Source organism: Camellia sinensis, chromosome 13 (assembly GCF_055761805.1).
Source record: "Camellia sinensis isolate YWXY chromosome 13, ASM5576180v1, whole genome shotgun sequence".
NCBI classification, from domain to species: Eukaryota; Viridiplantae; Streptophyta; class Magnoliopsida; order Ericales; family Theaceae; genus Camellia; species Camellia sinensis.
Window position 1 is genome coordinate 122,885,530 of NC_138973.1, and position 14,296 is coordinate 122,899,825.

Genomic DNA, 14,296 nt, shown 5'->3' on the forward strand with positions numbered 1-14,296 from the left:
GGTTTCTACTCCTTGTGGTGACTTAATCACTATACCAATTCCAATTAGGCCATTGGCTTTTGATCCATCGAACCACATTTTCCATGGCTTAACATTAGCCATACTAAGTTCCATTATTTCTTGGCTTTCTGTTTGAGATGGATGGTCTGCAAAAAAATTAGCTAAAACTTGTCCTTTTACTGCTTTTTGGGGAACATATTCTAAATGAAATTCTGATAAGGCTAGTATCCATTTGTCAATTCTTCCCCTCAACATAGGTCTAGATAACATATACTTAACCAAATCTGTGGTTGCAATTACCAAGACAGTTGTAGGCAAAAGATAGTATCTTAATTTCATTGCAGCAAAATACAATGCAAGGCACAGCTTTTCTACAGCTGAGTATTTACATTCACAAGAATTTAAAAACCTACTAAGGTAATAAACAGCTTACTCCTTGCCTTCTTCATTGTCTTGGGCTAAGAAAGCTCCCAATGAATCCTCTGCTGCAGCTATGTATAACTTCAAGGGCTTCTCACCCTTTGGTGGCATCAGCACTGGAGGGTTGGCCAAGTAGGCTTTGATTCCTTCGAAAGCAATTTGATGCTCTGCTGTCAACACAAATTCCTCTTCATCTTTTAGCCTTAACAAGGAAGAAAATACTTTAGTTTTCCCTGCAGTGTTAGAAATGAATCTTCGAAGAAAATTAACCTATCCAAGGAACTTTTATAATTCTTTCTTACTTGATGGAGGTCTGGCTTCAATGATAGCCTTGGCTTTATTCTGGTCATGAAAGATAGTGTTCATAGCCCTCTGATATGTAGCCCCAGCATTCTTCAGGCCAAATGGCATTTTAACCCATTCGAAGGTGCCAATATTCCCAGGACATCTGAATACTGTCTTGTGGACATCCTCCTCTGCAATGCAGATTTGGCTATAACCAGAGTGTCCATCCATCATTGATAAAATTTGATGCCCTGCTGAACTGTCTACCAACAAATCCACTATAGGCATAGGATACTCATCTTTCGGAGTTACTAGATTTAAGTTTCTGAAATCAATGCATACCCTTATTTTACCATTCTTCTTAACTACAGGCACAATATTGGATAGCCATTCAACATACCTGGCCGTCCTAATAAAGCCTGCCTTGAGTAATCTAAGAATTTCCTCCTTAACTTTCTGAACCACTTCTGGACTCATTCTTTTTGGTTTTTGCTTGTATGGCTTGAAATTAGGCCTCATAGGGAGCCTATGTTCCACTAATGACCTATCCAATCCTAGTAGTTCATTATAAGACCATGCAAAACAATCTTTATATTTCCTCAGAACGAACAACTGGTCCCTGTCCAGAGCATTCAAACAAGCACTTATATAGGTGGGCAGTTGTATAGAAAATTCCCCTAAATTTACTTATTCTAAGGGGTCTTGTGTCTGAGAACTTACTGAAGCTTCTTCTTTGATTCCTTCTGCCTACGAAGCAATCTTCTTGCTTTGCTCTGCTCCCAGGTTCCTTAATTCAACATCTTTACCCTTCTCTTCATAAACAAAGTCTGTCCATAAGGCTTCTTCTTCCTGTATCTCCTGGACTTTTGTTTCAATGTCCAATGCACAGTATTTATCAAGGGCCAAAACTCTGGCCTGTTGCTGCTTCTGCTTATAGCCAATTATCATGGCTTCTTTCTCTTGCTCTTGCACTTTCTGGATTATTGATTTTACATCCAATATTGAGAACTTAATTAGAGCCAAAGACTTGGCTTCTTGTGCTTCATCTCTTTGCCTACAACCAGGCATCATTGTCATCCTTAACGTCAACCTCTTCATCAGTACTTTCCTGGACTAAGTGCTTTAGGTGTGTCACTTCCTCATCAGCCATCACTTCGACTGAGCCATTAGGTTTCCTCAGTTTACTGAGTGGTGTCACTCCCTCAATATACAATTTGGCCTCTGCGAAGTCTGCACAGGCTATGAAGGGTTGAGGATCTGCATCAATTTCCTCTGTCTCTCCATTGCCCAAGGCCATCATTATTTTTTGATGCAAAGAGGAAGGCACACACTTGTTAGTGTGAATCCAATCTCTACCAAGTAAAGCATTGTACTTGGCATTGCTTTCGATAACGAAGAATGCCGTCATGCAGTCCCTGGTTCCCACACTTAGGTTGATAGGTAGAATTCCCTGAGCCATCTGTTTGTCTCCAGCGAAACCAGTAATGGTTGTGCTAGTTGGGATTAACCTGGGGTTCCTTTTCCCTAGTTTCTTCAAGGAAGATTTCGGTAGTAAGTTCACCGCTACCCCATTATCCACCAAGACTCGGTTCAATTGTATCTCATCGAAGAAGGCCTTGATATACAGAGGCTTGACATGCTGTGTCATAGAGTTCGAGGGATACTCAAAAGGATATGAGAGGTTGATACTCACCTCTTCTTTACTCTCGTATTCAGTTTCCATTGGGGTAGCCATTCCGGATTCATCTTACACCATACTCACTTGTGAGTCTTCACTAGAGACTGGAATTGGGTCAATTTCTTGACCCTCTTGGTTCTCATCTTCAGCCTGGAATTCATGCGGTAGTATGTGTACCATATTTACTGATACTGAAGGAAACGAGCTAAATTGGATGGCTGGATGTGCCTGTTTCTTCTCTTGGCCACCTTGTTCAGTTACTTTAGAAGCATTTTCCATGCTGCATTCTGGCACTTCATTACTAACAAACTCCTTCGAATGGTCTTTTTTGATTGGCTTTTCAACCAAAAACGTCTGTTCAGCCATGAAGGCTTCGAACATTTCTTCCCCAACCATTTCTTTCTTTTGGCCTAGGCCAACTTCTTCTTCTGTCTCGCTATCACTCTCCATCAAAGCCTTCTCCAATCCTGCTAGACTGGACTTCTCTCTGGCTTTTAGTTCAGAGTGAACTTTGGCCAATTGTTCTCTGCTACAACCCATTTTGTCTTGTAGAGTTGGTTTTGGAGTATGGTCTGACTTTGGATTCTTCTTTCTTTTTGTCTGGACCAATAAGGAGCTTTCTCCACTTTCTTTCAGGTCTTTCTGGTACTGAGTGTACCTACGCTGAATCTTCCTTCTTTGTGATCTAGAAATTACGGGGACCATATCTGGTTCCTTTGTTTTTGGGTGTTTAAGCAATACCCAATTGTTTGGAGCCACCAAAGGAGGTTTGACCATCCTACCTTGGTTTCCAACAACATCTCTCTGGGTGGACACTTCCCTAGGTTTGTTTTGCATCACAAACCAATCTGGAACTCCAGGTACCCATGAACTTATTGACTCAACTGTTGAACTGTTTCTTTCCTCCTTCGAAGCCATCTTCGAAGCTGGCTGTGAAGGCCACTGCTTGGTCCTGACTTCATGTTTTGGGCCTAACTCAGACCTTTGATGAAGGTAGCCACTTTCTGTCCTGCGTGATGCTGGTCTAGGGGGCCAATCTCTGGCTTTGATCCCATAAACTGAGCCCCTCTCTGACCTCCTTTCAGAATGACTGCTCTCCATTCTGTAATAATTAGGTGGCCTGGACTCATATAAAGGCCTCTTGCCTTTAGAATGCATTCTATCAGCTGTTGGCTCAACCATTACTGGCTGCTGCCTAACACTAGTTGGGTATGGCCTTTTTTTATGAGCACTGGTTGGTTTAGGACGTCTCTGCACATCCCTGTAGTATTGCTTCCCATCAATCGGGAGTCCTTTCAGCCACTTATAGCTCAACTTACACCTGGGACACATTCTTTGGATAACTGCTGCCTCCAAGGAATCATCATCCAGTGTTTCTTCATCAGAGTCTTTTCCCTGACTTGTAGAGCCTTGTCCAACAACTGGCAGACTTCTAGTGTCTTTCTTAACAGTAGCCTGGCTGGCAACATGCATTTGCACATTGACCTCTTCCAATTCCTGCAGAGATAAATTCTGGAAGTCTGGTACAACAACATTAGCTACACTTTCTCCAACTTCTGGAAATGGATTACTATTGATCCCCATGGCCTTTTCTGCTTTAGCTGGGAATTTTAGACTTCTTTTCCGAATTTGTTCTTGGATCCTGTCTCGAAAAACAATACAGTTTTTAGTCGAGTGAGACCAAGAATTATGCCATTTACAATATATTTTTCCTTTAAGTTCATCTGGAGATGGAATTTTGACTCCTTTTGATAACTTAAGGAAGTTGGCCATAAGCAAATAATCAAAAATGTCATCTGCCTTAGTTAAATTGAAAGAGTATTTCCTATGAAGGTCTTTCTTTTTAAACTGTTGGTCAATTGTTGTATCCTTATGAATTAATGTTTCACAGATCATAGGTTCTTTCCCCACAATCTCTGCTGCATCGATCTCATAATTAGGATCTCTATAATATGTCTTGTACAATGCATTATTTCGATCTTGTTCCTCCTCTAGTAATGCTTCGTACCTAGACACCTTATAAGTGAGTTCCACTAAGTCTCTGAACTCAGTTGAATCAAACTTCTTTCAAAGCCTAAACTCTAAGCCATTTTGAGCCAATCTCATGAATTCTGGCTCTGGTAGGATGACTCTACATTATTTCGAGCCCTTTTAAATCTGGCAATAAACTGAGTAGCCTTCTCATCAGGCCTTTGACTCAATCTTGCCAAGTCTGCCATGGAAACCTCTGGCTCCGATTAGAAGAATTGGGCATGAAATACCTCTTCCATTTGTTGCTAAGTTTGGATAGAGCCAGGTATAAGGTTAATATACCATACAAATGTTCTCCCAGTTAGGGAATTTGGGAATAACCTTAACTTCATATAGTCATTATTAGTAAATTCACCGCGTTGAGCAGCAAACCTAGCAATGTGCTCCACTGTTGATTGGTTTCCATTCCCATAAAAAGGGCAAAATCTGGTATCCTAAAACCTCTTGGGTATTCATGTACCCTGTATACCCATTCTGGGTATGGTTTCCTGTACACAGGAGTCTGGACCCCCCGAGCCATCGGTCCACACATCTCTCTAACAATATCAGCAATTTGGTCCCTAGGGACCATATTTTGTGCCTGCTGAACCAGTACTGGAGGAACAAACATAGGATTTGGTGGGCAAACTTGTGCCTGTGGTCCTCTTGGTCCATAAGGTGGTATATTTGGGACTGGTTGTCCCTGTGGTGCAGGTTGCTGTTGAGGGTGCGGGTAACCCCTTTGAGCCTGTCCTGCGAAAGGACCTGAGAAAGGTGTTGGAACTGGTGTTGTGTCTCTTCCATTTGTAGGAAAACCTTCCAACCCCCCGGGTATAAATTCGAATAAGGAATTAGTGAACCCCCTCGTGCCAGGTATGGCTTCGAACATTGGATTTGGAGCCATTCTTATGCAATTTTCTTGTACTGGGCCAGATCCACCAATTTGCATGGCTTCACTGTTAAGCACTGAGGCATTTTGACCTGCTATAGGCCTCGAAATAGGTTCGTACAAAGAGTGAGGTGATGGTCTTTCATAGTTTTGATTACTAGTTTGACCATTAGAATGTCCATTAACTTGCATAGGCTATTTATCTCTAGCCAATCTTTGCTGAGGGACATTTGAAACTTCCTCCATGTGTCTTGCATTTGTTGGTTGGTGGTTATTCATTCGATCCAAAAAGGATGTTGCCCACTTTTCCATCGTGTTCATTAACTGCTGTCCCATGGCATCTACTAGGCTACCCCATGGATTTATTGGCTGAGTAGATGGAACAGTGGATGGTCTAATTCCTTGGTCTCGTCCAATATTATGAACATGTGGTACTTGTTCTGAAGTGCTGGTCTGTTCGACCATAGGTTTTGATAAAATGGGAGTTTCCACAAGATGTGTTATCACATTATCCTCTGGACTAGGTATCTCTACCTCTCCTTCCACCCCTTCCTCCAAGCGTTCATTTTCTCCTTGTCTCCTACGTCTAGCCATTTCAATTAGTCCCATTAGGCGTGCCAAAAATATATGTTGTGTTTTTGGCTTTCGAAGGTTATTTTTATAATTGCGAGCGTGCCAGTAAGGATCAATCAGTCCTTACAGAAAATTAATTGCCAACCAATTATCAGACGATTGTGTTTTAGTTCTTTCAGCCTCAATGAAGATGAGTTTTACTGGTGGCTTGATTTAGGAGAATTAAGAAAGATAACAATTAAATGAAGAACAATTGAAGCATTTCATTAAAATGAAAAACTTACAATAATCCAAACTCAGCCTCGTAGAGGTTTACAGCAACAATCTACTACTTGAAACTACTCCTATGAACGATGTGCAGTGTACGAATTTAAAGTACAGGAATGTAAAGAACAGGAAATGTAAGACTGGAAATGTAAAACTGGGAAGGAAAATAAGTAGAATAAGACTGATTTTTTGGATCTGAGTCTGGGCCTCTTTTTCTGGGCCTTTTCTGCTATTTATACTTCTCAAGGATGACCATCGAACTGCATTTCCAACTGTCGAACTGCTCCTCCATGATCGCTGATCATGTTGCCTTATAATTAGCTCCACTTGCATCTCTTTGTTGACCCACTGCTACTCAGATCTCGTAATAACCAATACTAACTGCCACGTGTACGATCAGGATTGAAGACTTGAATAGTCTTCCTGTATTACCCTTTCAAATTCAACATTTTGAACTTCCTTTTCTAACTGATTGCTCGGAACATGGTTTAATGGGGAAACTTTTCCTATGATTGCGATGGAATGTTTTAGAGAATTTAGGAAAAACTTCTAGAAAAGGTAAAATAAATGTCTTTTTGCCTGTTTGGTAATAATTTTGTTTGCTGTTTTTAATTTATATTTACAAAAATTTTTAAAATTGACATAAAAACTTATTTGATAATTTTTTTTGTTTATAAACGGTTGTCTCAATTTGTAAATCTGAGGAAAAATTGTAAATTCAAAAAATGAGTTTATGTTGGTTTTTAAACAGAAATTTAAAAATTTGACTAACAAATTTTTTTTAATTAATTTTTTTTTCAATTATTTTTTTTCCAAAAATAAATATAAATATTTTAGGCCTGAACAAATATACTTTTTAGTTTCTGTTTTTAAAAAATTTCAAATATTTTGTTCAAACCAAACGCGTTTGTAGTTTATGTTTTTCTAAAAATAAACAAAAACCAGTTTATAAAATTTTTGTAAATATAAATCAAAAAACGTAAACGTTACCAAACGCTATCTTAGTGTGTGTGTGTGTGTGGTTTTTGTTGAATGTGGAATGCTATGTAATATGCACTTTCATGACTTTGAGAATTATTCTATAATTTGCCTTGATTACCATTTCTTCTTCTTTTTTTTTTAAATTGTCTTAGTATTAGTATGAATCATTAAATTATGTTAATATATCTATTTTTTACTAAGAATGTGTGCTTTGCTTCAATAAAGCCAGCGCCTCGTCTTGTGCCTAAGTCCCAAGAAACCTTTAATGCCTTAGTGCTCCTTGAGCCTTTAAAAACACTCTTGATATTGTGGATGTCTTGGTGTCAATGTCCGAAGAATCTAAAAAAATCATAATCTCAGCTTAAGAACAATCTATATCTAAAGTTCAAATGTCCCTAGTTTAGTACTGGCCTCTAGTGTTCACAAGATTTCGACTGTTTACTCTAGAAGAACTTCGCTATATCGTGTTTAATTAGTAGCATCTCATTGTTTACACAACCAAACCAAAGTCTGGAGAAAAAAAGTAGGATTATGGTAATCTGACAGCCAACATAAACTTATAGGCACACCATATGAACATGGATTCTAAGAATTTTTCAGTTAGGGCATCTCCTACTTGCAACATCAGAGTTTGGGTATTGTGGAAAATGGGCAAGAGTGAGTGAGTGGATGGTGAGTGTATATATATATGTAGAGAGAGAGAGAGAGAGAGAGAGAGAGAGAGAGAGAGAGGATGGGCAAGGATATCAAGGTTTCACCCCCTCCCTCTCTATATTTCTTCTTTTGAAATGATACATTCCAGTTCCAATTTTTCGCATTAAATAAATGCAGCCCAAGGAATGGTGAACATAAAATTTGTTATGATAATTCTTAATGACTTAAAAACAAACAAATTAACACAAAAGTAGTAATTTCATCAACCACTGTCATGGCATTAGGCCCGAATTCAATGTAATCATTTTAGCCAAGGAAAATTCTCTTTCCCACAACATCCTCCAAACAAACAAACCAAAAGAAATCAACTGGGCAGGGTCGCATAGTGCATTATTTTGAAATAGTGAATCCAATAGGATTTTTTATTATTATTTAAAATATGTATCCATTAGGCAATGTTCCACCATGATTTAAATTGAGATACAATCAAAATGACCAATGGAATTGTAAATTGGAACCTATCCATTATTTTGTAGAATCAGAAATTGCTGAGTTTCAAACAACCCAAGGTGACATTCCAGTTACTCCACTCTCAATGAGTTAGAACTGGACATAGAGACAGAATCATCTCAAACCGACCAGAAGATGGAATCAGCCAACATTAACATATTTTAACCGATCTCTTACAATGATAGAAGTACCCAAAGCGCTCCACTATATATGATTGTGATTGTCCAAGTAGAGAAGCAAGAAATCGTTGAAAGACGATAACCACCAATGAAAAACCACGACCTTCAAAATATGAATGAGCAGCTCTTCTTGTTCTCTAGATTAACGTTGTCCAAATATAGTCATTCTCAACAAAATGGAACACTAGCCAAGCTCAACAGAGATAATCCATCCTTTGGGAAAGAGAAGCTCACTTGTACTGAAATTTCTAGCAAGCCAGCATGCTGGGTTGTTAAGAGTCATGAGTCAGAACAAATTGATATAAGAGAAGCTAGCCACTTTATGTTTCAGAGTTTCACTTTTGCCATGGAAGTTTAGAAAAGCCAAATTATAGAAGATTGCATTGCCCAATGAAAATGATTGATTCCAGGTGTACTTGCAATCGGTGAAATGCAATCTCTGAAATGAGAACATGAACTCCACCATCAATGAATCTCAAACCTTTGTAATAAAAACAAATGGCTACAATTCAGTGGGGCCTTGACTCGAGCATACACCATGTGTCCTCATCAGCTCTATACTCTCTGCAATTGTTGACCCAGCAGTTCCAACAAAACCAAGTGAAGCGCAGCTGCAAACAGCTTCCTCAATGTATAGAAGCATATCAGGTAAATATGGAGGATGTAAATTTTTCTTCATTCTATCAAGACTCTCTGGAAGAAACCCAAACTTCATCTCATTTCCAGACGCTGCAAGATTCTTTGCAGTTCTTGTCACTAGCTCATCTTTTTCTCTCAGAACATGGAGCTTGAAGGCATCTGAATCTCTTGATAAGTCCTCCAAGTAACTTCCAGTCCAATTACCTTGTGGAAGATCAGTCATCACAAAAATATGAACTGGGAGAGGACCTTCGTGTCTTAAAGATTCTATCTTTTATTGTAAACCCAGAAAAGTAGTCTTCCAGTGGTTCTTGAACTGCCCATCCAACAATCTAAGCTGAGCGCACAGAAAAGGAGATTTGATTGTCTTGGAAGCAAATTCCTTCCCTGCACTCATGATCTCAGGGACAAATGGGAGGAAGCTTATCTTCTCAATTAACGATTGCATTTTTGATCTCTCGGAGATTCATGAATATCAATGTATAGCTCAGAACCTCTATATGGTGCAGTGAAAAGACTCCCAAATGCCAAAACAGTGGCCAATTCAGCTCTGGAACCAGGTCCAAGCATTTGATATACATTTTGACGCTTCCTGACATATGAAATTTTATTTTTCTTCTTAAGTTGTTCATCAGGCTGGAATGAATCTAATGTCCCATCTTCACCATCTTTCCCATAAGTCCAAACGGTTGTTGTGCAATCTTCATCTAGAGCATATAAACAATTATTTACATTACCATTGTACCTAGATAATAGAGACCCACATTGCCTCAGGGTGTCCAACAAAGACGACTGTTTGTTTGACTCTTTAGAGCAAACCAAGTCTATATTTACACCACACCAGATAGATATTAAAACACTGAAATCTATTACTCAAACACCTGAAGCAGTTATTAATTTTGAAATATCAATTACATCAGCCATGGATACGTATCTGCAACCAGTAAATTAAGTAGAATATCAGAAAATAACTCTAAATTAATCTTCTATTCAATCAAAAACCAAACATGGTGATACAACTATGATAACTAAAGGCAAGCCAAGCCAACAAAAAGTTCATTATTGTTACGAAATTCAGCAATATCTCCAAAATAGAGTAAATGTGCGAAAAATAGAAGAAAAACCCAATTACAGCTAGAACATAATCTTGAGATCCAAATATATAAATGCATTTGTGTCTATATCTATTTTGTTATATAAAGCACACAACTCAAAACAATTTTGAAGCTTTGTTGCGCCTTTTTCCCCCCAGGTATGCCTATAATATTAACTGGCCCAGTAAATAGACCAAATATTTTTCAAATTCAACCCATTTTACTCATTCATCAATTTGCCAAAAAATTTAGATGTAAAATTGCAAACGCCTTTGTCACACTTTTTTTTCTTCTTCAAGAAACCCATATTGTTAACTGCTTCCATAATAAATGTTTCCAAATTCAACCCATTTTCCTCATTTGTCAAATTGCCTAAAAATTTAGATGTAAAGTTGTAAAAAATTAACAGGACTTAATTAGATCCACAATCAATCTTGAGAAGCTGAACAATTCACATCTATACAAAGTTCTATATATAAATAACGTGTGCATAGATACATATATATGATCTCATGTAACGCCCTCAAAATAATACAAATAACCCAATTCATAAGAGAAATGAATATAAAACAATTGGTACATTCTCATAACAGAATTCGTATTACAAAATGGATTATATGCATTATACATTCATAAGCGTTCATTCTGAATCCACAACATGTAATGCAAATTAATAACAACAAATTAAATGCCCTATGAGCTTACATCTTTTCAAGACATATCTTGGTTACAATCAAAAGTGAGCTTCGCTCATTACGTTGTAAGCCCTTGGCTTTACAAAAATATGCAATCAAAATGAGAAGCCCTTGCTTCCAAAAGTTTCTCCAATGCTATTGCCTTGGTAGAGGCATGCCATCATTACCTGAAAATGTTATTCCTAAGTAGGGTGAGCCACAGCCCAATAGAAACCATCTAACACAGTATATGAAATTTAGCAAAGGTATAAGTACACTATGTATATACAACGTCAAAGATAAAGGCATCCACATTATGTATAGTCTTAAATTACCAAACTCAATCATTAAGCCATTTCCCTTCATTTCATTTAATTACATAAGCCAATTTCATCATTTCTCAACAACCCAAATGAGATTACAACTCATTAGTTCTAGAACCACATTATCAACACGTAAGCACTTCAAACTTATCTTTCACGGATATTTCGTCCACAGGCAACCATCAAACGGGACCCATGAATTCTTTCACAGATATTTCGTCCGCAGGCAGTCGTCAAACGGGACCCATGTATTCGTAGGCTATACCAACACTACAATTTCCATTTTACGGATATTTCGTCCGCGGGCTAGGCACCCATGTATAATTTCGAGACTGTCACCCAGGACACTCCGACCAACTTAATTATAATGGAGTCCATCCCCTTTCTCCTCCCAAACAATCATACATACATATTCAATGTATTTAATTACAAACTCAATCAATGAAGTACATCCTCTTTCCACTCTCCAAATAGCCATACATAGACAATGTGTATAAATATAGTCATATTCAATGACAAGCACAAGTGATTAGTTTCAATTCACCTAATCCGCATGCAATTTCTATAACAATCATAGCTATCCTCCACCGATAGCCCAATATAGTTATTTCTAAACAGATATAAAATCTCATAACATATAGTTTATTCGAAACTACCAAAGAATGAAATAACTCATAACCAATCCCACTATTCATATCAATACCCTTTCAATTTCATATTTTTAAGGTGAATTTCCATTATTTATACAAAATAATAATTTGATTCAATTAGGGAAAATTCCCCTTTTTCCCCAAATACTAGACAAGTGCCAAAATCATCAAATCATATACAATACAATATCATGTTCAAACCCCTCAAGCATTTATTTCACCTTCACTCAAAAACCCCTCTTTCCACTTTATGCCTAAACCCTAGGTTTGCCTTAAACACCCCCAAATCACATCATTGTTACGCAAGATACAAATAACTAAGCTAAATATCATATGAAAGTGTAGAAAAGATCTCTACCTTAGGCTTAGATGAGAGAGAGGAGAAAGAAGCTCAAAAATCGATGGCGACGAAACAACGATTTGCCCGACCAAAACGTAGCCCTTGACAAGCTCTACACTTAATCTCAAAGGAGCAAGGTGAAAAGATCACTCTAGGTGAGTAGATCTAAAGATTTAAGTGAAAACGTTTGAGTTTTAGAGAGAGAGAAGATAACTCACGGTTTGAAAGGAAGAAAGGGAGGAAAAATAATGAGAAAAGTGGTTTGGGCCTATTTATAGTAGTAGCAAATAGCCCTAAGGTCAAATAAAATAATAGGACCAAACCCCCCCCAAAGGTAGGGCCCAATCGAACCCCAAAAATCGGAAGAAAAAAAAACACACAGAGGTCGACCCTTTAGGTAGAAAAGACAATCTGGCAACAAGCAAGGGAGCCGACCCTTCGACAGGAAGGGGTCGACCCTATTTTTCAGCAACTAACACACAGATTCTGCAACATAAGAGGGTCGACCCTCCCCAGACTGGTGTCTATCCTATATTCCAGCAACATTTCCAGAAACTTCACCAACAGGTAAGGGTCGACTCTTAGGAAGGCTGGTGTCGACCCTAGAATAAAATTTCTAAGTCTCCAAGGAACTTTTGACAAGAACAAGTGCGAACAACCAAACCCAACTAGTTTAAATTGGATTATACTCCTCCAAAACCAACATATAACAACACCAAAGATTTCCAAAATGAAAATAAAAGATTTGAATACACTTCCCAAAAAGTTTTGAAGGATACAGGTGCTACATCTCAAATTACTTGCCTGCGACTCTGAATGAGCTCAATCGTATGGTTCCAAATAGCAAAACGAAGCTAGTTGGGACTCAAAACCCTAAATTTAGGGCAACTACCGAGAACAACTGCGTGGTGATCCAGAACCGGAGGGACAATTAGGGTTCGATTGAGTATCGCGGCCATCAAAATGGCGTACTTGAACTCTGACAATTGGTTGCTGAACCTACTATGGGGTGCATACCAGAGGAATTTCTCTCTAGCTAGGGTTTTCTGTGAGGTGCAGAGGTCGGGGGACTGGGGTTGGGGGGAATTTTTTAGGGTGGAGAGGAGAGAATTGGAAATGTGCTTGTAGAAGAGGAAGAGGAGGAGAGAGATGGGGAGGAAGAAGAGAGAGATTGGGAGGAGAGATGTGGGTGATCTGAGAGGGGGTTTCTTCTTCCATCTGATGTTTGTTCTATTGTTGAAGTTGAGAGATTCCATCATGAGCGCTATTTTTTTTTTTTGAAAATATGGGAAACTTCGGTAACGTTTGGTAGAATTTTCTATATATGATTTGGGAATAGAGTTATATTTTGAGTTTGTGAGTTTTGAAAGTATAATTTGAGTGTAGAAAATTTGTTTGGTTTTGAGTTTTAAAAAGAGTTTTGAATTGAATCTTGAGTTAAGTATTGAATTGAGTTTTAAATATTTAATGTGATATGTAAAATAAAAAAAATTATTTGGTTATGAGTTTTGAAAATAGTTTTTAAAACTTAATTCAAATTGTTATAACTCATAACCAAACGCACTACTCAAAACTTTATTGAAAATTCTGATCAACATTCATAACCAAACTCTTTTTAAAATTTAATTAAAAAAATTAATTATTAACAAAAAATAACATTAATCAATTTTTTTAATTGAAAATATTACAAAGGAAATATTTTTTTTTCAAAATAAATATTCAATTACTAATTTAAAATAACTTTTATTGTATATTTGGTTTGAATTCTTTTTTTATAAATATTTTGATTTAAAATATAAAAAATATATTATTTTTGTTAAAAAAAATCAAAAACAAATTACCATTTTTTTTCTCCAAATAATAGGTGCCATTTGTCAAAAAAAAAAAAAAAAAAACATGTTCCGAACATCCGTGAGGATATCCGGAAAGACGACTGGGTTGACCAAAATCGCTCTTTTCAAAATTTAAAATTCAAAAATTCAGTGTGCTGCCAAATAGGTTTTCAAATGAGTTTTTAAATGTAATTTGGAATCAATTTTGAAAAGCTTAAACTAAATAATGTGTTGAAAATAACTCTGGAATTAAGATTCCAGAGCTATACCAAACACAACCATAAACTTTATATTAATA

At 37.4% G+C, this 14,296-nt stretch overlaps 1 pseudogene; it reads right to left on the bottom strand.

The window, feature by feature from the left end:
* Positions 1-8,693: 8,693 nt before the first annotated feature.
* Positions 8,694-13,425, bottom strand: LOC114303369 (O-fucosyltransferase 30 pseudogene; annotated as a pseudogene).
* Between the last annotated feature and the right edge of the window lie 871 nt (positions 13,426-14,296).